The 27712-nt window shown below is 42.2% G+C and overlaps 1 protein-coding gene and 1 long non-coding RNA gene across 4 annotated transcripts in view; one reads left to right on the top strand and one right to left on the bottom strand.

The window, feature by feature from the left end:
- CA10 (carbonic anhydrase 10) overlaps positions 1–27712 on the bottom strand; it is a 474119-nt gene that overhangs the window by 102373 nt on the left and 344034 nt on the right. The window lies entirely within an intron of this gene.
- On the top strand, positions 12311–14936 carry LOC140607492 (uncharacterized). The gene is made up of 3 exons (XR_012009493.1): positions 12311–12551; positions 14569–14622; positions 14715–14936. It is a non-coding gene; the product is annotated as an uncharacterized lncRNA (long non-coding RNA).

Below are 27712 nucleotides of genomic sequence, written 5' to 3'. Positions count from 1 at the left end.
CATGAAATAGACTCAACTCTAGAGAACAAACTAATGGTTACTGGAGGGGCGGTGGGTGGGTGGGTGGGGGTAGGGGGAACAGGTGATAGGGATGAAGGAGCATGCTTGTCATGATGAGCACTAGGAGACATATGGAAGTGTTTAATCACTATAGTGTACACCTGAACTAATATTACAGCATATGCTAACTGAAATTTAAATAACAACTTAAAAAAATAACTTGCCCCTATTACCATAGGGGACGTTGAGATACTGCAAAATTAAAATCTCAGGTATGAGAAACTGGAGAAAGCAAGAGATGCCACAAAAGCCAAATGAGAGACAAGGAATCCAAAATGGGTGAAGAGGAGCAGATCCTCATGAGAGACTGAAGGCTCTGGTCTGAAGTCCCAAGTGTGCAGTTCAGTGTGTCTTTGTTAGGTCCCTCTCTTGCGCCTGCCACTAGACATAGAGCATAGAGCGTGAGCTGTGATCCCTTCTCAGAGCTCATGGACTCAGTGCTAAGCTAAAGAGATGAATACAAGTTGCCTATGTTTCTTCCTCACTCCTGATTCCATCTTGCACCAGCCTCTCAAATCGCTGACCTTACTGCTTGGTATTCCTTTTTCTTCTTTTCTCTTTGAACTTGATATTCAGCTTCATTTTCTTGGACTTAGCACCTCTCAACACTTGATCCTAGAACTCTGATTCCTACCTGTGACTCTACTGCCTTAGTCTTCTGGGTTCACTCAGCTTTTGGGGGCAGAACAAAAGCTTAAAGGAGACTTTGAATGGGTCTGAATGGAATGCTCTGGGCTCTCAGAGGCTGAGATGATTGGATTTTCTTTCTGCTTATTCTGACTCCTTTGGTCCCAGCTGTCTGGCCTAGAGATTCCTTAAGGGCTTCATGTAACATCTGATACCTTTAATTAGTCACGGTTTCATACGTTTTCTCTATAGCACTACCCTTACCTGCCCCTCTACTTTTCTGACACTAACCTTGTGAATAATCAAATAGGTCTGTAGATGGCTTACTGTGGCAGACAGTAATGCCCACTAATATTCAACTAACTTATTATTCTGCCATTTTGCTGTAAGGTGGAGCCCATGTGACTGATGTTGGCCATGGGATATGAGGGGACATGACAGGTGTCACTTCCAGGGTGAAACAGTGAAAAACGTACGCACAAGTCTCCAGTCTCTCTCTCCCCTTGAGACATCAATCACTGGGGCTATGTGGAAAAATGTAAATGTGTTGCAGCTACAAGATGGAGTTCATGTCAGCCTGGGTGTTTGGCAGAGTAAAGGGCAGATTGCAAAAGTGGCCAGAATTCTTCCCCTCCCTGTAAGTGCATTTTTTACAACATGCCCCTGTAGCTGCTCCCATCAAGATAGGGGTCTGCTTCTCTACCTCTGACTCTGGGCTGGCTTTGTCACTTGCTTTGGCCAATAGGGAACACAGCACTTGTGCTCTGAGAGTAGGCTTTTAGAGGCCTTGCTTATTTCCTCACTCCTTCTTGGAGACCTGAGACCACCATGTCAGTGAACCTGGGCTAGCCTGGTGAGGGATGACATCACACTGAAGAGCATCATCCCAGGAGAAGCCATCTCAGATTGAACATTTCCTGTCTGACCCGCCAGCTGACTGGCCCAGCCGAGGTCAGCTTAGCCTGGCCTAGACCAGAAGAACTGCCCACAGACCCATGACTTGGAAGCTAAATAATTGGTGTTTCAAGTCCCTAAGTTTTGGAGGTTGTTATGGGGTAAAAGCTAAGTCATTCATCTTACCTCTCCTGAATCTGGTATCAACTCTTTTGAGTGCCTGGCAGTATTGAGTACCTGAACTGGAAAGTCACGTGGGGCCCAGATACTCAGCCTGCTGGGTAGCTGGAAGTCAGACCAGAAAGAGAGAGAAGAGAGAAGGAGATGTGCCAACAGTGATGGAGGAAACTGTGCACTGAGAGAGAGAACAGCCACTTGACCTTCAGAAACCTTCGCATCTCTTTGTTCACAGTTCCTCCACGAAGCCTGAGCTGCATTCTCTCAGATGCTTTACCTCTCATCAATAAATCCATTTTTTTTCTCAAGTTATCTATTCTTTGCAACCAGATAACCCCACAGTGTTCACTCCTATTCTCCAGTCTCTAATAAATACATATATAGTCAGTATGAGATCATGAGAACTTGTTTTTTTCTTTTCACATCCCAACTCATGATTTTCTTTGCAGTAAAATGGTTAAAGATAGATTTGTGTTTGACATTGCATCCATTGTTAAGTAAATTTTACTTTTTCTAATTGTTAAGATAATATACAGGTATTATATATGGTTAAAAAAGTAAAAATAAAATAAAACAAATATGACACAGAAAAAAAAAAGAAAGATATAGAATGACTCAAGGCAATAAAAATAAGTCACAAGGGGATCCCTGGATGGCTCAGCGGTTTGGGCGCGTGCCTTCAGCCCAGGGCATGGTCCTGGAGTCCTGGGATCGAGTCCCATATCAGGCTCCCCGCATGGAGCCTGCTTCTCCCTCTGCCTGTGTCTCTGCCTCTCTCTCTCTCTGTATCTCTCATGAATAAATAAAGTCTCTAAAAAAAAATAAGTCACAATTCCACAATTACCCAAGGATCACCACTAATACTTTGGTATATATATTCTTAAAATTATATATACTATAACACATATATATAATTCTATATACCCATATTTTAACAAGCTCATTTTATATATGTGTCTGTATAATCAGATAAGTGATTTTTCACACACATATATATGAGTTTGTGTATATAAATATATACTATTATATATAACATTAACTGTAACATTATATATTAATATATCAATTATATTAAATGTAATTATATTAATATATAATATACTATAATATAGTATAATAGATGAATGTCATACCATTTAACATAATAATATTACATAATTATTATGTACTATATATTTATTATACACAAATAATTATATATTACATATGCAAACACAATATTGTTATTTATATGTTTACATAAATATCACATATGATTATATTATATAAATATACATATATAATTTTCACAAACATGAATATTTCTGGGTCATTAAACTGTTCTGTAATATTACTTTGAAATGGTTGCATAATCAGTATAAAAAAAGTACATGGCTTGTTGAATATTTACATCCCTTTCACTTTTTCACTATTTCAAAAATGTACTGCAATGAGTATCCTATGGATAAATAGTTTTACTACTCCAGGGATCTTTCACTGGGCAAATTCTGTGTCAAATGGTATACACATTGTTAGAGTGCTTATTGTCCATTGCCACATCCATCTACTGTAGAGAGTGGATCCCAAAGAGCAGAGCTGGATCTCTGTAATTCTCTTCAAATGATATGAAAAATAGCACCATGAGATTCAACCAGTAACATCCATGGGCACCTATGGTATGTGAGGCAGTGTAAAAGGAACTGCTCTGAATTATTTTTTTTCTAAAGATTTAATTTATCTATTTGAGAGACAGCGTGCATCAGGGGGGAGGGGCAGAAAGAGAGGGAGCAGACTCCCTACTGAGCAGGGAGCACAACCTGGTGCTCGATCCCAGGACCCCAGGATCATTACCTGAACTGAAGGCAGATGCTTAACAGACTGAGCCGCCCAGGTGTCCCACTGCTCTGAATTCTTAGAGGATATATGCTCTGTCCCCATCAGGCAAGTATCTGGGACTTTCCTGCACTTCTAGAAATCTTTCCATCTGTGCTGTCTAATGTCTAATGTTCCTAAGAAAATTGTTGCACATTGGCAGGGACCATGTGGTACGCTTTCTGCATTTCCCCAGGACTTAAAAAACATCCTGGCACACAGCAGGTGGAAGAATCAAGGATTCTTGAGTCGAATGATTCCCAATGTGCCTCTTGATGACCATAGGTGCTTTGGTTAATTTCCTGAAGTCTCAGTTTCCCTAAACATAATGTAGAGATAAGAAAATATCCCTTATGAAAATACAGGAAAGAAAACTCTAAGGCTTATAGAGAACAAATGTCAAAATGATAGAACAAATCTTCCTTATCAGTAATTACTTTAAATGTAAATAGATTCCACTTATAGGAGGTACCTAGAGTGGTCAGAGTCATAGAGAGAGAAAGTGGGAATGGTTTTCAGGAGCTGCAGGAAGAGGAACAGGGAGTTATTAATGGGAACAGAGTTTCAGTTTTGCAAGATGAGAAGAGTTCTGGAGATGGATGCACCAAGGACCACGGGATTGTACTTAAGATCACGAAATGTATACGTAAGAATAGTTAATATGACACATTTTATATGTGTATTTTACCACAGGAAAAAAAAAGTTGGGGGAGAATTCTCTCATGGATTGTGAGAAATAAATAAATAATACATGTAGCAGCCCAACATTTTCATTCTCTTTCTCCCCCACCTTTTGACTTCTGCATGGGTGCCTAGCTGAGGTCAAGGGACCCATGCAATCTTCCCCACTTCCCAGGGCCCAGTGGGATACAGTGCTAAACATCACAATGGAGGACTTCCACTGACTTCTGCGCTGTGATGTTTGCTTGCCCCTCATTTTGGATTTTATTTACTTATTTGTTTAGAGAGTGTGTGAAGTGGGTGAGGGGCAGACAGAGAGGGAGAGAGAATCTTAAGCAGGCTTCATGCCACAGTGCTGAGCCCAACTGGAGGTCCATCCCAGGACCCTGAGATCATGACCTGAGCCGAAATCAAGGGTCTGATGCTTAATGCACTGAGCCACCCAGGCACACACACACCCCTTCCTCTCCCCCCAAGCCCCACACCTCCCCTGGATCATTTTTAAAGGCTATGAAACAAAGCAAAACCAGTGTCATCTGGAATAAGCCCTTCTATTTCTTCCACTCTGCTTCTTCACCACTCCTGCTTACATGGCTCTCTCTTCATTCATTCACTCATGCCTCTTGTCAGTTATTCATAAAATAACACCTCTAAACTGTGCGTGAGGAGCTGAGGATGGCACAGTGAGTAAAACCAGGCACAGACCCTGCCTCATGGAGCTCACACTCTCTATGATGTAGAGACCAGAGCAGGGGAAGTAGAATCCACCTGAAACTCAACCATTTGCCTTTACATTCTTACAGCTAGATGCAATGCCCCCTTATCCCCACCCTTTCCCTAGACACTGAAATAACATTAATTTGTATTAATCAAAAAAAGCTGTGTAGCCAGGGTATGGTTTGTTGCACTTTAATTTAAAAATAAAGGCTTGACAACATTATGTATGATATCTAATGGTACATCTGCACTGTAGTAATTAACATTGCCAATAGTGTCATTTTAACTGTAATGTTAATTACAGTGTTTTCAATGAACTACTTTGGTGCACAGCATGTTGGAAAAAGTTGTCTCATGCAGACCAGGAAACAGAGTTGCACAGAAAAGTTGAAGCTGCAGGGGAGATCCTGGTTCCCTCTGGCTGCTTCATGGTTCTCCTGTATGTTTTATTTTAATCCATTGCGAAATGAGGCGAGAGGTGTGATGATCATTTTGCAAGCAAGAGAAGAAAGTGCAGTTGCTGAAGGCTTGGTGACTTTTCCAGGATTACACAACTGGTGGTGGTGACAAAGCCAGGTCTTCTTGATTCCAAGTCCAACAATCTTGATATGAGGAAATGCAAGCATCTCAGCCCATTTCAGAAGGAAGCTATGTGGGGAATTGCGATTTCTCCTCCTGTCTGTGAATGCAGGACTTAGGCAGGTGCAGATGCAGCAAGATTCTTTTTCAGGTAAAGAGTGACCACTGGAATGGACACTTAGCTACTAAAGTTCAATGCGGGAGAAGACCTGGAGAAATCTGTAGGTCAGGGAAGTCCCCTGATTTCCTCACCTGCAGACATTTACACTGGTTTGAGACAGGGTGGAGCTTTATGTGTTGAGGGGAGCATGCAATATTATCTTGATGATTTGAAACCATCTAAAAGCCATGTATTATTTTGCAGAGCAAAATATTAACCTCAGGTTATTCATTTTGTAAAATTGGATGTCTTCATACAGCAAACACAGGTTTGCAGCAGCTCGTGGTTAGCTAGGTCCTGTTATTAATGGACTCATCTCTTTTATTCTGATGACACTGCTATATTAGAGGAAAATGAATTTAGCCAGTGTATTTTTAGGGTAAAGAGATGGTTGATTCTTTGACAGCCAGCCATGATCTTGTTCATAATAGCTGCCATCTTGGTTTGAATGGTTATTTGGTGTCACATACCATGCTAAGTTCTGAATCTGGACTTAATTCATTCTCATAATTTCTCCCTCACCAAACCCAGCACCAAACAAGTGTGGTATTTATTACACTTATGCCATTTGCTTCCTCTTAGATGGTAGGATAGTGGGTTAACCTCATCTGTGTAGTAGAGGCCTCCCACAGGGCATAACCTGTCCTCTGGGCCTCTGGTGATTTTCCACCAAAAGGCCAACAGCCCACTGGTTGGGAAGCTGGGGCTTGACCCCCCCTCCCCCCATTATCTCTGGCTCTAAAGCCTGTGCTTTAATTGCCAGAAATTCTTAGATAGCACAGTTGACTATCTAATGGTGAAATTTGACAGGTTTTTTAAAAATACGAGTTGATGGTGGAGGAACCCCACCGTGGCTTAAAGTCAAGGTGTTTGGGATTGTTTATTGGATTAGTTAGGGTTCTCCAGAGAAAAGGAATCAGTGGGGTGTATATGGCAAGTTCATATTCTATAGGGTGGGCCTTAGGCTGGAGAACCAGAGATGAGCCAATGTTGCAGCTTCTGTCTGAAGGCCATCTGTTGCAAAATACCTTCTTGTTCCAGGCAGCCCAGTCTTTCTGTTCTAATCAGGCATTCACCTGCCTGGGTGCACCCACCCACATTATGGAGTGCAATCTGATTTATTCAGAGTCCATGGATTTAAATGTTTGTCTTATCCAAAAACACCCTCACGGAAGCATCCAGAATGATGTTTGACCAAATACCTGGACACTGTGGCCCAGACAAATTAACATATAAAATTAACCATCATATTTATCTTCACATCTCATTTGCTACTTCATGTTTAAATAGGTCTTATCCAGTTATACTGATACTATTAGACACATGATATATGTTATATACATATATATATATATATATATATTTACACCATCTTACTTAAAAAGTCAGCTGTCCCAAACCATTTTTTATAAATTTATTTTTTATTGGTGTTCAATTTGCCAACATATAGAATAACACCCAGTGCTCATCCAGTCAAGTGTCCACCTCAGTGCCCGTCACCCAGTCACCCCCACCCCTACCCCCCTCCCCTTCCACCACCCCTAGTTCGTTTCCCAGAGTTAGGAGTCTCTCATGTTCTGTCTCCCTTTCTGATATTTCCCACTCATTTTTTCTCCTTTCCCCTTTATTCCCTTTCACTATTTTTTATATTCCCTGTATGAGTGAAACCATATGTTTGTCCTTCTCCGACGGACTTACTTCATTCAGCATAATACCCTCCAATTCTATCCACGTTGAAGCAAATGGTGGGTATTTGTCATTTCTAATGTCTGAGTAATATTCCATTGTATACATAGACCACATCTTCTTTATCCATTCATCTTTCAATTGTCCCAAACCATTCAACAAACTTCAGGTATATGGAAGGAGAGTCAGTTTGAAATTAAGTATATCTGAGTTATAGAACAATCATAAAGAAGTGATTTAACTGTTATTATCAAAAGTTATGTGCACAATAAGGTAAACTTATCCCTAAGTCTGGAAGGGAACTCAGAGACAATTCTGGTGTAAGTCCCTCATGTTGTCTATCTTCCTATTTCTAGATTGGGGGGAAAAAAAGGAGGCAGTGCAACTTTTTTTAAAAAAGACTTAATTCACTAAATAAACATACTGAAGGTCTTTTGGTTTAATGGAGATAACACTCATAGGGTTGTGTTTCTTGAGGACAGCCAAGCATAAGTAAACCTTACCCTCAGAAATTCCAAAAGATTCAATAAAGTCACCTGCATGGTATGACACAAAGCTTATGTGAGGTTTCCATTATATTCTCTCTTGAGGCAGCCTGACCCAAATCTCCCATAATATACTCAGAAATAATTCCCTACAGCTTAAATGAAATGTTAACAGTACAAAGGGAGTAGTTGAGAGGAAATAGAATCTTAATTGTGTAAAAGAGAGAGGTGACCATCTGACTTGGCAGAAGAGGTACTACATTCTCAACACGGTTCATTAGAAAAGCCAGGGGGAAAATGCATGTACTACATTCTCAACATGGTTCATTAGAAAAGCCAGGGGAAAATGCACCCACAAATTCTGAGAACTATGTATCAGATGCTGTGCCAATGTTTTTTAAAATTTTAATTCCAGTGTAGTTAACACATGGTGTTTTATTAGTTTTAAATATACAATATAGTGATTCAACACTTCCATACATCAGCCAGTTGCTTATCAGGATAAGTGTACTTTTAATACCCTTCCCCTACTCTCCCCATGCCCCCACCTACCTCCACTCTGGTAACCATCTGTTTGTTCTCTATAGTTAAGAGTCTGATTTTTGTTTTTTTTTTTCTCTCTCTTTTTATCCTCACTCATTTGTTTTGTTTCTTAAGTTGCACATATGAGTGAAATGATACAACACTTGTTTTTCTCTGACTGGCTTATCTCATCTAGCATTATATTCTCTAGCTCCATCCATGTCATTGCAAACAGCAAGATTTCATTCTTTTTTATGGCTGAGTAATATTCCATTATATACATATACATCACACCTTCTGCCAATGGACACTTAGGCTGCGTCCATAATTTGGCTATTGTAAATAATGTTACAAGAAACATAGGGTTGCATGTATCTTTTTGAATTAGTGTTTTCATATTCGTTGGGTAAATGGCCAGTAGTGAGAATGCTGGATCTTAGGGTAGTTCTATTTTTAATTTTTTGAGGAACCTCCATACTGTCTTCCATAGTGGCTGCACAAGTGTGCATTCCCATCAACACAGTTAGCCACTTTTTAGATCAGGCAATGAGGTACAGACAGGCTAAGACCTCTACTCAAGGGTATGAGGGAAGCAAGTAAGGGAACTACAGCTCAAAAGAAGTCTTGCTGAATCAAAGTTCATGGTCTTCCCACTGTCTCAAAGAGCAACTTCAAAGCCCACCAATGAGAGGCTGCACTCCATTTCTAATGACCCTGTAAATTTCAGAATTTAATAATGCTCATTTTAATTATTTATTTGGAGTTGGCTTAGGAGCTTTCTAAACTCAAAATGCAGGAGTGTTGGGATTCTTGCCTTTAAGATACAGTCTTAGTCGATTATTCACTCTACTTTAAGTGAACACAATAGGCTGATGGATATCACCATCCATAATACCCACAACAACAGCTGTAACTATATATATATAATATATATATATATTCCAGGCCCTGTACTTATTCCTTCCCAAACATTATCTCATTTAATCCTTACAGTACGCACATGAGGAAAGTATTATTATTCATATTCTACAGAAGAGGAGATGGAGGTTCAAGGTCTCATAACTATAGCTCCAGAGTTAGTAATTGAGAGAGTTAGAATTCCAGCCCAGGCCTGTTTGACTCCAAGGTCTACAACTCTTGAAAGAGAACAAATCTGGAAGTTGGAGGAAACAATTTTGGGTAAATCATGTAGCTTCTAAGTGGCATCTGGGATTGGGGGTAAACTCTTAAAGACCAAAGATGGTGTCCTCATGGATGTGCCTGAACGGGCTCAATTTGGCCAGTCTGTGCCTGAATACCCTTGGTGGTTTCTAGACCCAGAACAGCAGAGAAAATCCTCGCCCCTCCTATTGTTGGCCTAGCAAGCCCATAATGTTGGTTCAGTGCCTAGAAGGGTTAGTGAAGAAGGTGTGACAGCATGCTGTATAAATTAGGTGTCCTTTCATTGCAACTAAGGCTTCCTGCTTTATATCTCTGACTGCTCTGCTGAGGTGTGTAATAGGTCTTTGAATGTAATTAGTGAGCCTAAGAGATTTAAGAACACCACTTAGTCTGGTTTCCTACAGAGTAGCTCAAGATGCCAAAGGGCTGATTTGTAAAGGCAGAATGTAAGAATCCAGTGGGCTGCTTGCTCACAGGGGCACTCCAGAGGCATCACGGTAAGAAAAAGCAACCTGGCAGAAACAGCTGGAGTCAACTCATTGGCATCACTAGAGCATAGCATGTACATGGATTGGCAAGACTTGAAGAGTGGATTCTAGAGCTGAAAGAACTTTAGAGACAATCAAGCCCAACCTCTTCCTCAAAAAACCCAGACAACTGGGACAAAGAGAAGTTGAGAGGCTTGTCCAGGACTGCACAGCAAGTAAGTGGCAGGTTCAAGACTAGAAATAAACTGATGACACTGTTCTTTGTTCTGGGAAGCATACATCCTCTTCCTCTTATTCTTTTATTTTTCTTCTAAATTGTTTTATGCTGAAGGTACAGAAGCATACTGACTCAGAGACTCTGAGGTGGAAATGCTGGGTATGTATACACAAATACCATAACCCATAGGAAATTAGAAAAGAATCAGCCTGACATCTGGACATACCATTTATGTGATGTCATTCATCTGGATCAAGGGCTCTTTTCAGTGCTTACCTAGACATTTTATGCTATGAAGATTTCAGAGTAATAATTAGACATCAAAAGGATTAATTGTTAAGAGATAAAAGTGAAGTAAAGGATACAGAGCATTAGGAGAAGGCTTTTTTTTTTTTTTTGTGATGTAGTTTTGAAAAAAAGCAGTAAAGTATTTGGAGTTTGTGGGTTGGGGCTGTTAGGAAGGAAGTGGCTGAGGTGTGGATAAGGAACAAAATGGAAGCCGACTGGAGAGCTCTGCTTTGAGGTACCATACATGGAGTTGTGGAGGAGGGTTGAAGAAGCATTTCCAAGATCTCGCCCACCACTCTTAACCCTGCAGGGCGGATAGACGTTTCTTCCTTAGCAAGGCTAAGTTTACTCCAATCTTCCTCTATCCCATCCATCTGAGTCAGTTTGCTTTTCTTATATGAAGAGACCAGGCTTCTAGAGTCAATGTTGAAAAATCAGATGAAGTGATCACATGTTCCGCTTTTTATTATACAAATCCTATTATTGTCATTATTATTAAGAAAAGAGTTAAAACTATGTAACATCCAGGGCACCTGGGTGGCTCAGTTGGTTAGGCTTCAGCTCAGGTCATGATCCCAGTGTCCTGAGGTCGAGCCCCGTGTTGGGCTCCCTGCTCAGTGGGGAGTCTGCTTCTCCCTCTCCTTCTGCCCCTCCCCCTGCTCATGCTCACTCTCTCTCCATCTCTCTCTCTATCAAATAAATAAAATTAAAAAAAAACCTATGTAACATGGCAATATTGACTCTTGAAATAACAGATACGCAGATTCTATAGGGATGGCTGGGCAGCACCACTATAACTGAGCATCTCTTGAACGCAGCTGGCATTGGTGGGGATGACAGGAGGAATAGAGAACAGGTGTGAAGGATGCTGTCTGGCCTTGTGGGCTACATGAACATAATGCCCTTTATCTTCCATCTTCCTTAAGGGAACGTATGGCAAGGGGCCGACATTAGGCTAGGTACATTCTGCCATACGTAGGTTTTGGCACTGAAGCCCTTTGCCTAAACCTCAGCTCTTGGTCTCTGACCAAGGAGGGGGACCCCAGAGAGTGCTGTCTGGAATGAATTTTCCTGGTATATGGGTTTTTAGACGTGAGTCTCATATACTACTTGTCTTCTGAGTCAGTGTTGCCAACCAATGGCTTTGTTAATTTAATATTATTTTAATAATTTAATAATATGAGCAAAATTTACATTTAATAATTGGTCTTACATGTGTCCTTGTGTACTTTATGAACATTTTAAACCCTTATTCAAAATCTGCAAGGTAGGTGTGGTCTTCCCACTTTCCAGATGAGAAAGCTGTCACTTGGAGAGTTATGTGACCTGCCCGGTGTCTCACGGCTAATGGGTTAAAGAGTCAGAATTTGGACAAAGACTGACTTTAAAGATGGGTCTCCTGCCTCACTGTGCTTTGTCTCTGTGACCATGGTTCAATGTTGGCTTCACAATTAGCTTCCCAATTTCCCTGGTTGGACTAGCTCTTTCTGCTTTAAATCTTAGCCTATTAGGACTTTGAGAGCCTGCAGACTTCTTGCCAAGCCTCTCATGTTTCGTTGCCTGGATCCAATTTTTTTTTTTTTTTGACTCTGTAGTGAGTGGCCATTTGGATAGAGCAACCAGAATCAAGATCATATCAGATGACTGGCCAGTAGTACTGTCTCCATGGAAACCTCTGTTCCTCTGTTCCTTTGGTGCACTGGGGGTCCACCCTAGTGATATGCACTAGCTCAAGTCAAGCTGGGTTGAGTACACTCCTATGTATTTAAATATATTTATAGTTTTTGGGAAACGATAATGTAGGCATGTTTACGCTTCCCTTTCCTGTCTGCTACTGCATCCCCAGCACTTGAACGATGGTTGGTTTCTATTTGTTGCAAAAAATGGACATGGTGGTACCCAGCATCATCAAGGGACCTGTTCCAAGCTCTGCCCTCCAGTCTGCTCAGTGAGCCTAGGTGGAACTCAGTAAACCACATCTTGCTCTTTCAGTTTCCCCTGATGTTCTTTCTACCACTCTGTCAGATATTCAGGGCTTGGGGCGGGGCACAGTAATACAGAATGACTTTCTTTATCCTTTCCCCATCCTCCAGGCTCTGAGGGTTGCCTTGATAATTATAAAGACAATAGCATTGAAACTCTCTCTAAACATATAGTAAGCTATAAATGGATTCATCTTCAGGCCACTGTTTTCCCTAAACCGTGAAAATTCAAGGTTAGGCCACCTTAATTAACACACTAAAACTTGCCTTAGAAAAGTTATTTCTAGTTTAGGGTCATTTAATTCAATCTCTGATTCACAAGCCTTTAGGCAAATAACTCCCCATCTCCAGTTATTTCATCTCCAAAGAGGAAAAATGCCTTTTGAGGGACATTGGGGTGGACACAGTGGTGCACAGGTGCCAACAGAGCTCATAGATCACTTTCTTAACATTCCCTTATGTGGGTATCGCTGGTCCCACCAATTATGTTAGAATCCCTGATGCCAATTTTTCAAAGACATTAGAAATTGCAAATGTTTGGGGGATGATCAGATAATAAGTCCTTTTGTTCATCCCTCACATCTTTGTGTTCAAATTAATCATTCAACATTATCTTCCTCAGTGTCCTTGCTCTTATGGACTCTTGTCCACCATGAACTGTCACTCTTTAAGGCATACTCAAATGCCCACAGTGGCCAGCAGATAATGTAAATAAGTGAGACAGGGCAGACAATAGGGAATGGTGGAGACTGGAGGAGGCACTGGGCAGTGCTATTTCTTGGATATCTCTGGAAGGGTGTATAGAACACTAATGGGGTGCTTGCTTATGGGGGAGAAATCAAGAGGAATTTGGAAAAGGAGGGCCGGGGGTATGAGACTAAATTTTCTTCTTGTGCCCTTTGCATTGTCTCAATTTTACATGCAAATAAAATAATTTTTAAATAAGTTTAAAATTTTGACATAAGATACTCTATAATCACATCTCATGCTAAAATCTGGGCTATGTGTGATATAATGGTTATAATGTGGGCCCAGGGGTCAATCTAGAGCAGCTTTCCATAGAGATAGAAAACAAGTCTACATCTACAATTTTAAATTTTCTAATAGTTATGCTAAAAAAACTCCACGATGAAATTAACATTAAGAATATATATTTCATTTAGCACAATATATCCCAAATATTATTTCAGCAGGCTATCTATACAGAAATTATTAATGAGATAGTTTGCTTTCTTTTTTCAGAGTACATTTTTGAAATTTGGATGATATATTTTGCACTCAAAGTACATCTCAATTTGATCTTGAGGCATTTCAAGTATATGAAGTTAGTAGCTACCATATTGGACAGGAAAAGTCTGGTCAGTCTTCCTTTCCAATCTGTTCTCCCCCATGAAATTAGACCTCTATGAAGGAGTGGGCCAACTGGGTAGCTACTGAGAATACCAACTCTCAGGGGCACTGAATGACCCAGGGATAAATTAGGAATATAGTGCCAGTAACATATCTGTTACCCAAGTAGATGAGGCCCCATTTATGAGGTCTCTCCCTCTCCTTTTCCCTTCTCTCCTCTTTTCTTCTCATCTCTTCTCCTTTCCTTTTGCTTCTTCTTTTTTTTTTTTAATTTTATTTATATATTTGAGAGACAGTGAAAGAGCACAAGCAGGGGGAGCAGCAGAGGGAGAAGCAGGCTCCCCACTGAGCAGGGAGCCCAATGTGGGACTGGATCCCTGGACCCCAGGATCATGACCTGAGCTAAAGGCAGACACTTAACCTCCTGAACCACCCAGGCAACCCCTTTCCCTTCTTTCTTCATGATTCATGTCACAAATCTTATGGGGCGATCATGCATGGGAGCAGACAAATGACAGTCACCTGGGTAGTTGGAATATACTGACCTTGAAACCCAGTAAAGCATGGCCTAGTTCTATATACTAGGAATTTATATACTATGTCCCATTATCTAAATGGTGAACCTCTTAATATTCCTCCTCAGATGCTGGCTGACTCTGAAAATCGTGGAATAAACAGAGAAGACAAATGCATAAAAGTAGGAAACCTTTTGCTCACAGGTATATTTGTTGGGGGATCATGGGGGAATTCCCAAGTACTCCCATCCCACTGCTTCTTTCTTCTCCCAAGGTGAGACCACCCCTGTTCCCATCTGGAAGGTCACTCATTCTATATTCACCAGAGCTCTTTGTCTTGTCCTCTGAATGACTGTGCATTTGAGATTTTCCATTGTTGTCCAGTTTTCACATGCTTTGTATTTCTCAGAGGTTCTCAAATGTAATGAACACTTCCTGTGCCCAGGAAGGAAGGCTTAGGGTCTTAAGCTGATAAATAAACATCGTTCACAATCCAAATCCGAATAGGGCTCTGATGCATTTATTTTGTTGGATCCCTCACTGCAGCCACTTACAACTGCAGCCTCTAACCAGTACGGGGGAGACCATGAAAAAAGAGACCAATTTCTAGAAACAGCCTGCATCCTTTCCAGAAACAAGCAGCCAAGGAAATTACATTTTCTGACTAGAGATCGCATCTAGATATACTATTGCTACTACTATGTCAACATCACTACCATCTATTGAGCTCTATGTGTCTGCCACTGGGCATGTATTAGGTACTTGATCCTTGCCACTTGCCCCAGGAAGCAGATATTTTTATTATCACTATTTTTATGAAGAAACTAAGGCTCAGCTAGGGTAAATAGGTCACAGGGCTCTACGTGTCAGAGATAATGTTTGTGAAAGAGCCCACGCGGACCACACGCTGAGCTGTTCTATTGGCTCTGAGGAGAGAGAAATCCCTGCTTCCACTTCCATCCAGGAGTGCCAGGGATGTTTCCCATAGAAGCTGACATCTGAAGTGGGCCTTGGAGATGGAGATGGTAGGATGTGGATGTCCAGAGGTATCTAGGGTAGGGGGAGGCATCAGTGAAGATAGGATGGGAAAATACAAGTCATGCAAAGGGAACAGCAGAGTGATCCATCCATATTTCCAGAGTGATTGAGACACCAGCAATCCAGGATGGGGGTCATACAGGGAGTCTGGGACAGGAGGTACCAGATACCTGCCATGCGACAGACTCCTCGCTGACGCTTTACAAAGGTCATCCTGCTTACTTTTAAGCAAAACATGGGCAGTATGGTGTATTACCATCTCCGAGTTACAAATTATGAAAACCAGGGTTTGAAAGAGGTGAAATGACTTGCCTTGGTGCCCAGCCAGTGAGCGAAGGAGGGAAGATGTGAGTGCATGTCTGTCCTATTCTTTCTGCAATGATGTGAAACCATGTTAGAAAAGGAGACTTTTCCTAAGAAATAATTTCCTGCTGTCAAGCACTGTCCTACCACAGTGATTCTCCAGATTTGCCGCATTTATCAGAGCGAGCTATACCCCTCTGCCTTCTGGTAGTGTCCACCAACGCTGCCGTTACCACCCCATCAATGCCCTTCTCTCTCTTCCCGATCCTTGGCTATAGGAATAAAATCTACAAATCAGCAACCGCGACAAGCCCAACAAAATGATTAAGTAGCTGTCTGCACCAACTAGAATCTCACCTTAGGGATGAGAAGATAAATACAGCAATAACCAAAATCTCAGAAATATGTGGCTCTGTTTAATGCAACTGATATTCCAATTCATGGCTCCAAAGCAATAGTTACATGAGCCAGTTTGCGTCCTTAATATGGTAAAATGCCTACAGAGGGAAGGCTGTGGAGAGTGCGTGCAGCACGGGGCGGGGGTCTTTATGAAAGATCCTAGAATCAGCTCACTGGGAATCCAGCATGGGCAAGCAAATGGTCCTCTTCCATCTCATCCGTGACAAACGTACTCAGTGGCTCCCAGGTTATCTGTACAATTAGGCCTGTGTATTTGCCAGATAAGTTAGAGCAAATTACATGCAGAATGACAATCTTACGCCTCAAAGGCCAGAAATAAATCATGTGCTCCATTTCCAGACCCTCTCCCCATCCCGCCTCCATCATTCTGGTCCACTGAAAACACAGAATTGTATTCAGTGAGCTGACCTCATGGAGACTTCCTGGTATGTAATTCCCCATACCCCTGCGATCGTCAAAGAACTTTAAATATTCACAGTGAACCTTGTTTTTTTTTCCTAGTTTCTTCCAGTTGTTTACACGTACACCCACTGAGGATCTCCCCTCTTCTTCGTCTCTGACATACATTCAACGATTATAAAAATCCCTCCTCCTAAAAGTCTCCATAACCTGTCCTCTTCTCTCTGTCTCTAGACCCACTGCTTCATCTTCTTCTGTCCCTTTACCTTATGCTGTCCTGCCATGTCGTCTCCATCTCCCCAACCACTGCCTAATTTAAGCCCTTACTTTACTGTATTTCCTCAAATATCAGATGTGAGAGACTGTAAAATGCACGGTGATTTTATGCCCCACCATGAAAAGAGAAAAACACTACAAGTGACACACCACCATTTGTAGGAGGCATCCCAAAGAGATGCTTAAACGTGAAGAGGAAATGTGCCTCTTAAAAACTGACAGCACCTAGTACCTCAACTGAACTCTTACTGTCTCCTAACTGCTCACCCTTTCAGTCTTGTCCTGGCTCTTCCCAATCAGGCCCCCAGCTACATCTCCTTTTCCTCTGCTTGGCAAACCCCCTCCTCATCCCTCCAGGTCACCTTTTCAGGGTCCCCTGAGACCCCGCACGCGGGGTGGTGATGTTTCTGAATATGTTTGTGTGTAATAACACGCACGCACTGCTTTGTAATTATTTGCTATGTGTTTGTCTCCTCTAAGGACCATGAGGAATTTGAGGATAGGCCGTGTGTCTCGCTCAGCTCAGTATCCCCAGTCCCTGGCCCAGGGCAGGTGCTCCCTGAGTGCTGAATGCAGCGGAGGGCGGCCTTCTGCCGCTTACCTCTGGGCTCAGCCACTAGAGGGCAGTGCGGAACCATTCCATCGTCCAGACCTGCGGGTCCCCAGGAATCCAGGTAGTAAAGGTTGAAGGAAGCCGGCCTCCTGCGGGCAAGCTGGCCGGGAGCCTAGGAAGCTCTATAGCTCCAAGGGCGCTGGACCACTCTGCAAAATCTACTCTGAGGATGCTCCTTGCATCTCCGCATCCCTTGCCAGCCCTCCACTACGGGTGGCTGCCTCAGCACATTCCTTTAATGAGAGCCAAGCGCTCTTCCCCGCTTCCCATCCTGGGTGGAAGGAGGCCACGGAGAGGGAAAGAAATGCCTCCCTAACATCCCCATCCTCATTTCTAATAAAGACAGTCTTGCCGAGAAGGGCCTGCAGTATAATTGCTCCACTTTGAAGAACAACAGGTAGCAGCATCAATATTTGATTTTTAAAAGGTTGTGTGAACAGTTTTAAATATTAAAGATAAAGGCAAAGACTCAGATTGCCTTTTCATCTCAGCAGTTGGAGCATTTTAAACGAAAAACGGTGCTAATGAGCAGAATAAGACTGTTTGCCCATCAAATGGTATCGGGTTGCGATAAAGCAAAATCATTTTGAGGTGGGGGGAGGCAAGGAGTGAGAAGTGGTATCTGTACCAGGGAAGTTTGCTGTTCATTATCTCTGTAATGAGAGGAAAATAATGCAACTCTGCCAGAGTAACTTTCTTCCATCTTATCGTGGGCTGTTTAGATCCCTCGATGAGTGGTCTGGGACAGGCTCCGAGGAAGCCTCATAAATTAACTATCCAACTTCCTGGCTAATGAGCCCAATATGTCAATTTCCAGTGATCAAAATGATGCGATTCAATAAAGCACAGTTCATTTTGTAAGGAAATACACTTTTAATAGGAAGAACTGCAGGGTCACGGTCCTCCCAAGATAATTGTGGGGCAGAGGAATTAGAGGCATGGAGCTGTACTTACCGTCTGGAGATACGCTATGGGGTTTGTGTGGCAGAGAGTGTCTTTCAGGGACAATAAATTCCTTCATTATATTTCCATTACTGCATTAATGCAGCAATTTCCGATTTACTTGTAACCAAGAAGGCTGGTTATTCCTGAAACTTGGCATTTAATGCTAATGAGCACTTGCAAGTCAGGCAGTTCCTCTGTGTGTGTGTGTGTGTGTGTGTGTGTGTGTGTGTGTGTGTGTGTGTATCTTGGGCTCAGGCAATCCAGCAGGAAAGTCAGGAACATGGGAGGGCAGGGTTCAGAGGGCTGAAATGACTTAGGCCAGACAGACACCTGGAAAAGGCAAGAGAAGGTCCTGGAAATCATACCGGAAAAATGAAACTGAGGTCACCACTAGGTAAGCAGATCCAGACCTCAACCTAAGGCAAACAGGACTCCCCTGAAAAACAGGAGTGCTGGGCAACAATAGGTGCAGGACCCAGGTTCAGAAGCAAGAAAGGGAGCTGAGAACTCATGCCAATTTTCCATGCAGTGTAGGAAGAACTGGGTGCTTTGTGATGATGGGTCCAAGGGCAGCTCAGCACTATGGGTATCTCCTTCAGCACAATGGGTATCTCCCTAAGAGGCTCCATTTGGATAGAGGCAGCTCTGTTAAGAGCAAGGAGACATGTTGGGAAGGCTTGATTCTGCATCTGCACCCAATAGCGAAAATGTACCTATTTGATTTATAAAGACAGAAGTAGATGGAATGAATTTCACAAATCTATATGTAGGAGTGGATGATCCTCTAACATGCTGCCCATCCATGCTGGGAAGCTCTGCTCTGGAGGGAAAAATCCGCTTAGAAAAGACAAAATTCCACTAGCATTCTTCAACTTGACTCCAGTGGAGTGGGTAGGTGATCTAGCAGGAGACAGGATGGTTCCTGGAGTCAGGCTCAAGTTCTGACTCCTCCGCTCTCAGCTGGGAGGTACCGAGCAGGTTGCTCAGCTTCTCTGAACTGTAATTTCCTTAACTGACATTTAATTTTCTTAGCAATCTATCTATTTCAAGGGAGATGAGAAGATAAATGAATGTGTCAGTTTGCTTACTTTTGTTTACTTTTCATGTATTTCTCCAACACCAGAGATAAGAAAAAAATATGTTACAGACAGAATCAGGATTCTTTCCCTTGAGGTAATGTCTATTTATAATGGGACTTACCTAGGGAAGTAAGGTTGCTATTAATTCAAGCAACTTGGAAAAAAAATTTGTAAAAAAAAAAAAAAATTTTTTTTCCATGAGTCAAAGGGCTGAAATGATTTTACATTAATTAGAGGTGTTTACTTAAGGTGAGAAATAGATGGTGCCAAGTTCAACTTTATGCAGAGTCTTGCCAGAGGTCCCTGGTGGACAATGACCAGCAATGCTCATCAGCTTGCCCTGTCCTTGAAATGAGACTCTTGCCTGTCCAGAAGTTGTGAGAGGTGACTTGGCAAGGATTTTCTGCTATAAAAAAACACCACCACCAAAACCCCTCTTTTTTGGCTTTGACTCTTACCTTGTTTTGGCCTTTGATTAAATTCAACTAATGGGCACTGAACATTTACTACCTGCAAGTTTGTTTTAGACACTCTTTTAATTATCATAATAATTATATAAAGTAGGTTAAATTATGCCCAATTTTTAGAGATGAAGAAACTAAAGTTCAGGCAGGTTAAGAACTTAATCACAGAGACAGCTAATTTGAGGAGAGGGGACTCCATATTCAGGCCTTTGGACAGACTCGAGCTCTCACATCCTTTTTCATATTTCACATCTTACTTGCAGTGACCTCTGGATTTGAGTCTCTCAAATTTTTAAAATCAACTTTACATTTTGGAATCATTTTAGGTTTACAGAAAAGTTGCAAAGGTAGTACAGAGAGTTTCTGTAACCCCTTACCCACTTTTCCCTAACGTTCACATCTTCCATAACCATTGTACATTGCTCCCAGCTAAGAAGTTAGCATTAATACACAACTATTAACTAAACTACAGGCTTTACTTGGATTTCCTTAGTGTTTTCATTTGTGCCCTTTCTCTGTTCCCAGATCCCATACAGGACAGAAAGCATTCAGGAATTCTCAGTTGCAACTTGATATTAGTTACAACTTCATTTGGGAGAAGGTTGGCAAAGGGATAAAGTTTAAAGGCTAACATTTTTGTAGGCTGTACCCACTTGTAAAGATATGCTAGTTTTTTGTTTGGCTTTGATTTTGCCTTTAGAACTCATTGCAAATGACACTGTCATTCTGGCTTAGACTCTTGGCTTGTTTGTGCCATGGCTGTGAAGGTTTGGAATTGAGATTCAGCTTTCAAAAGCAACTCTCCATCATTGTCTTCTTTCAAGGACAGGAAATTTCAAATCAGCTTTAGGCTTCTGCATTCACTGTGCCAAACATTCCTGAAGTTTCTACAATTGCCAATAAATAAGACATTCCATCATCTTTAAGTCGTCAAATTTTCTGATAAATTGAATTTCATAAAATATTGCTCTATTGATCTTAGTGCTCAGCTAACAATAAGGCAAGCCAGCCAGAATTTCTAGCTGGAACTTTCTGCAAGGAAGATGCTGTGTACTTACATGGGTAGGGACATTTATGAGGTCAGGGTCCCTGACTCTAAATTTTAGTTTCTGGCACTACATCAAATCTTAACTGATCCACAGTGACCTCTCCATTGCTGCCACATGAACTTCCATGGTAAAATTCCATTTTTACGTATTAAAGAAAGTACAGAGGAGTTCTGTTAATCTGTACTGTAGCTAGTACTTGGCACATAGTGGGTGTACAATCCATAATAATGTTCCCATTCCTTCTAGAACAAAAGGATATCAAACCAGTCTCAGAACTCAATTTTGAGAGTTATCATGATTACAGAAAGAAGAGGGCCAGTGATGAAGATGGATGGCATGGCAAGACCAAAAAGGAAAAAGTCAAAGAACAGTATTTTCCCCACACCAGCTTTCCCAGGACTACTCTTAAAATAGTCTGCAGTGATGTGCGGGTTCTTTTAAAAATTTTTTTAAAACACAAATAACATTTTCATACTTTTATAATGACAACATGTCTTGAATGCCATCTGTTCCTGCCATTTGTTAAGGCAACTCAATGAGAAAAGAGTATGTGAATGACTAATATTTAGCCTGTTCGTAGTCTTTTTAAATGGGTGGACAGCTTCTCTTGAGATATTATCCCAGGATCTACGGCAAGCTCATGGAATGGGACAGCTGAAGGCAGGGCTTTGCCACCACTAGGCAAATTGGGTCATTCATCTAACATTGCTTAAGCGACTATGATGTGCCAGACAGTGTGCTAGGACTAGAAAAATAAAGATGAAAGAGAGAGAGAGAGAGTCTTTTCAGGCTGGTGGGGACTGAGCAGCAAATCCATGATTATATATGAAATGTTGAATGCCATGACAGAGGTTTGCAAAGGATGCCACTGGAATATATAAAGAAGCCCAAGACCTAGTCTGTGTGTGTGTGAGTGCTTGGTGCAGGGGGCCGTGGGCGTGGGGTGGGGGGAGAAAGGTGTTCAGGGAAATTTCGCTTAAGAAGTTAAACCTGATCTGAGTCTAACAGAATTGGTAGACAGCAGATATGTATAAAAGAGGAGTGGGCACAGCCTCAAATGAATCCTATGGGATCAACATGGTGTATCAAGGATACACATGTAGTTTTCCATCTATTCTAACTGGACCAGAGAGCAAGAACATTCAATATAGTGAATAAGCCAAACACTGCTTCCTGGGCACTCACCAGTGCATCCTAAAACAGTTAGTCAACAAGAATTGATTGCTCAGCCCTGGAGCAGGTGAATCAGGGGTACAAGAGAAGATAACAGGGTCCATAATGGGAGGGTGGCCACAACTTCCCCCCAGGCAACAATCAAACAGCAATGTGAGGCAGTGTGTAAAGTATTGGGATCCATTTGTGCTTAGGGGGAAGATATATCTATCCTTGTTAGCCTCAGGCCATGAAGTTGCTACTCCCCCCCCCCACTCCCCCCCAGTTACTGGAGGACCTGGTGCAAGAGAGCTAGATAGGCTTCCTCTCAATCTTAATGTTATAGGTCCATTGTTCTCTTATAGGACTGAGGTTAAACGCTTCTTAAATAACCCTTGTGGTTTTTGTTTTGCTTTCTTTTGTGTCCTAGCACTATTTGGGAGGACCTGTCTTTTTCTAATGCATAGGAACACACAGTAACTGCACATTGTAAAACTGCATTCAGAAATAAAAAGCTTTCAAGGCAAGACTTCCATGTTCTCTAAGTCATAGTTGTCTGTGGTGTGCAGCAAGTTACCACATGCAGCTGTAACATGAGTTCTCTCCACATACCACAGAGGAACAAGGAATACTAAAACAACAAAACAAAGAAGATATAAAACCCCTGAGAGCTTAAAGGGTCACAAAATAACACAAACATTAATACTTTTATTTGCTAAACTGTATAGAATGTTTCCAATGTGCCAGACCCTGCACTGAGCACAACATCTCATTCAATCACAAGAGAAATCCTACTAGCTGGTACTAATATTATATTTACTTTATAGATGTGAAATAGAGGTTCAGAGAGGTTAATGGACTTGTCTGAGACCACACAGCTAGAAGGTAATGAAATGAGGTCACCAATCCAGGCTCGTCCACATGCAGAGCCTTCTCTCTAGTATGTCACCTCCCAGAAGTCAGTCAAGGGAGCTTCTCTGTGCCAGACTTTGCAGTGCCAACTCTGTACTGGCTTTAGTGGGTCTGGGGACCCTTTGACTTTCCATGAAACTCAAAAGTCACATGCATGGAATTCTTTGAAGTCCATCTTTTCCTCTGTCGTTGCGGGTGGTTTTCCTGCCACGTCCCCGCCTTGTCACTTATGCCTCCTATATTCAAGAAAGTGAATAGAGTGAAAGAACCAGCCCTGGCTCTTTCCTGGGTCATTTGGCAAGCACTGATGGGGCAGGCAAGCATGTACCAATGTTCTAGGCCTGGGGTGGTAGAGTGGGGCCAGGACGGGAGGGAACCAGAGAGATGAGACTTGACCAATGGATGCTGGCAGCATCACCACAGCCCCTCACCTTTCACAGATCTGGTTCCCAGGTCTGTTCTCCTCTGGCTCCCAGACAGAATGTTCTGCAATGGGAGCAGGCTGCCCATTTCCCTGAGTTTAAGCCCCTTGTCTATGGCCACACCACCTGCGGAGTTAGGGTTTGACACTATCCATGTGATGGCACGTGGAGGGCTCTGCACTGCTGCTCAGTATTCCCACTCCCCCTACTGCTCCTCTTTTCATTCTCCTCTGTCTCATTCCCACACACTCCATCACCCTTCAGGGCTTCACCTTCCTCGTCTGTGACATGGAGACAGCAATGGTAGTATTGGTCTGTTGTGATGAAAAAAGGGACTACATGTAAAAATCACACATACAGCAACTACTTAACAAACCTTAGGTGTTAGCAGTTAGTTACTGCTTAACAGTTATTGGAATCACTGTTACCACTACTACTATGAGGTATACCCAATAACTAAAAAACAATTATGAAGACTATGTAAATACATGCAAATGAGTACAAGCACTTGCCTATAAAATGTAACTGTTGGGTGATACGGGGTAAAAATGTGATATAAAATCTGGTTGCCTAAGCTTGGTTGTATTGATACACAGGTCTCACAGTTCATGCTTCAGTAATTAAGCCATGAAGGAGACTAGAATATGGATTAAATCCTTAGGACATCCACAAAAGGGAAAGACACAGAGGCAGACACACACACGATGAACAGGTTAAGATGAGGTAAGGGTCACGGTTGTCATGGAAGCAAGGAAAGAAGAGAAGTGATTTCTTTCTACTGGATGAGCAAATGCACTCATGCAATTTAATTCTAATAATGGTCATGTGAGACAAGTGCCGTTGCCCCCATTTTACAAATGAGGACATTGAGACTCTGCACAGTTGGGTAACTTGTCAAGGTCACAGAATGGAATGGGATTTTCACACAGATACTTGACGCCAAACCCATGCTTTTTCTACCTCACCAACAATGACATCATAATCTGCAGAGCAGCTTGTGAGTTCTCCTGTCCCTGGACTCTGAGGGCACTTAGAATCTGGGATTTACACAGTCCCTCACACACACAATACTCACACACAGTGTGAGCTGCATTATTTGTACACCTGGGGAGTCTCTATAATCAGGCTGCAAGTTCCCAGAAGGTGGTCAGTGTTATAGATGCTTTAATATTTCCCATGGTGCCCAGCACATGGCCCCAGACATAGTAAGTATCTACTGAATGGCCTGGTGCAGAGGAGCGATCTATGTTGTGCCAGGCTGGAGAGGAGGCAAGGACTTTCATAAGCAATGGAAGTTTGTGTGCCAAAAGTAGATCCAGAGTTTTTGGCAATGACCTCAGAGTATAGAACCTTCTGGAAGCCACATTTGAGCTACAACTTCCTCCCTGGGCATAGGTGACTTGATCAGGTCTAGATCCCTTCCTGAAGTTGGGCTGTTCAGATTCTCTTCTTACTAATCTGAGACTGAGACTGGGAGATAAAGGAGATATAAATTCAGGAAACATGGGCTGGTCAGCTCCTGCCTGAGAAGCAGACAGAAGCATGGAGCACACATTCAGAGACAAGAGATCCTCACAGCCTAATGGAGAAGTTGCTAGATTTTTGCAGGATGGTGCATCATGGAAAGAGACCATTGGGTTTTTGGAGCCAGTTGGCTTGGGTCCAAATCCTCATTCTGCCCCTTACCATCATGAGTGTGACTGGAGGAACACTGTTTAACTTGCCTGGTCTCAGTTTCCCCCTCTAGGAAATGATGATGATAGTACCTTCTTCTGGGATCTCATGTCACCTGCTTCAGTACAGAGTTGGATACATCATATACCTTCAATGAAGAGCAGCTATCATTTTAAGCTTGTACCTGCATTTTATTCTGCTGGGTCTCCCATCTGTATGTTTCTGGCATCTTGACTACTTTTTCTTCCTTATTTCAGAACTCCCAGAGGCTCAATTGCTACTTGCAACACAAAGCAAATCAAAGCCCTCTCGGTTGCCAGTAGAGAGACCTGTCTCTTCAACAGTTACTGTCTGAGCATATTTATCAGCCACTAGCCAGAAACACACACCTGTCTTCTCAAAAGTGACACCCCAGGCCCCAGCACATTTCAAAGCACAGACCTTTCTCTCCTCCTATGGAGAAGGGGATCTACTTGTTTGTTCTCTTTGATTCTTGGGGCTTCTTATTAATTGGGCACAGGGCTGGGGATATTAATGTTCTTCCTTTGTCAAGAACATTCTCCAAAGTCATGAATAATCATGTTGTCATGCCTGTGTGACTTAAAATACAAAAGGTGCAATTTATGCAAGTTTTAAAGTTACTTTTTCAAAAGAGTTCAGCCCATGATGCTGTCAGACTGTCAGAATATGGGCACCAGACTAGATCCTTAGCTGTTACTTATGAATTTTCAAAGGACTTTAGCACATTTTTAATTGGAGTTGTTTTTTCCCCCTTAGCCTGAAAACCAATCTGTTTGGCTATTGCATTTCAAGTGAGGTGGCAATATAATGCTGGGCTGCTGGGAGGGGTGGGCTGAAAGCCTGCTTCATTTCAAGGCTACCTTTTAGGTTCAAGGCTGTAGGCCCAAGACCAGTTTTCACAGGCAATGAATTATTTTTATTTTTACTTTTTAAAGGAAAGGTGAGGAGGGAAAGCAGGATGCCAGCCAGGTAGGTGTGTGTGAAGTTTCTTAATCAGAGCTTATATTTTCATAGCACTTCTCATAGCACTTGTACATACCCCAATACACTTGAGCCTCCCACCAATGGTACCTATTCTCATCCTCTTACTGGGGAGTAAACATTTTTCCTGGTCACAGGGAGACCTTGGCTCCCTATGCCTCCTGACTCCTGAGGAGGGACTCTTCCCAGGCAAACATTTCTGGTCCATCTCTACCCTCTTCACTCCTCCCCAAGGACAAGTGGACCGACTTCTCTGCTTTGAGAGGAAGAAGTCAGTGCCTTCGTCTCTGCTCAGAACGACCTGCCTGCAAACGGGGTGCTCTAGTTGGCTCTCTTGGTCATGTTGGGGCCTTCATGGTAAAAACCTGTCCCCTATGAGGTCAGGCCTATGGTTTAGGAGGGTAAGTCCAATTTGGGGTGATGAAGTGGGTGATGTTCTCAAATTCACTTTATAGCACAACACAGCCACATCCTTGAACATAGTTTTCATCATTAAGAGAGCTGAGATTTTAAGTCTTCAACTATCCGACTCTAGGGTTTACCTCTTACTTAATGTGAACCATGCAGGATGCAAGGTGTGTAGGGGGAAGGGAGTGGGGTAAGGCATATTATTTATTAGTCCCCTCAAACATAAGTAAGAATACAAGTCATGATTAAATAGCAAATGGTGAGTTTGCTCTTTTATTTATTCCACATATATTCATGGGGTGTCTCCTATATGTCAGGGCATAGGTTTTAAAATGAAGAATTCTCATCAAGCATATATTTTAATGGTGGAGAAAGGCAGTCAACAATTAAATACACAATTACATGGTAATAAGGACTAAGCAAAGGAGGACAGGATGCTAAGAGAATGTGTAATGGGGTATTTGACATGGTTTTTCTGGAAATTGAAGGCTGTCTTCTTTGAACAAGTGACATTTAACCTGTGCTCTAGAGGAGAGTCAGGAGGAGGCTGTCCAGAGCATTCATGTGGAGAGGGGTAAAGGGTGATCCTATCCTATATCCTTGGGAACCTGAGAGGCAGCAGGTGCAGTTGAAACAGAAAAACGGGAAGAGACTGGGGTACACAGAAAGATGGCGCTGGTCAGACAGGCCAATTGTGCTGGATCTTGTAGGTTAGGTTTAGGATAGTCTCATTTTTTCCGCAAGATCAACAAAAAGGCATTGAAGAGTTTTTTTTTTTTTAAGATTTTATTTATTTATTCATGAGAGATATACAGAGACAGGCAGAGACATAGGCAGAGGGAGAGGCAAGTTCCATACAGGGAGCCTGATGTGGGACTCAATCCTGGGACTCCAGGATCACACCCTGGGCTGAAGGCTGGCACTCAACAGCTGAGCCACCCAGGTGTTCCAGCATTGAAGAGTTTTTAAGCAAGAGTGGGATTTGTTAAGATTTGGGGTTCACCAAGATCAGCCTAGCTGCTATGTAAAGAATGAGTGAGAGCAGAATAAGAATGGAAGCTGGAAACTCAGAAGCCTATTCCCACAGTCCAAATATGACACTAGAGATAGGAATTC

Source organism: Canis lupus, chromosome 16, assembly GCF_048164855.1.
Source record: "Canis lupus baileyi chromosome 16, mCanLup2.hap1, whole genome shotgun sequence".
NCBI lineage: Eukaryota > Metazoa > Chordata > Mammalia > Carnivora > Canidae > Canis > Canis lupus.
Note: the sequence above shows the minus strand (reverse complement) of the source record. Positions and strands in the feature narration are given on the sequence as shown.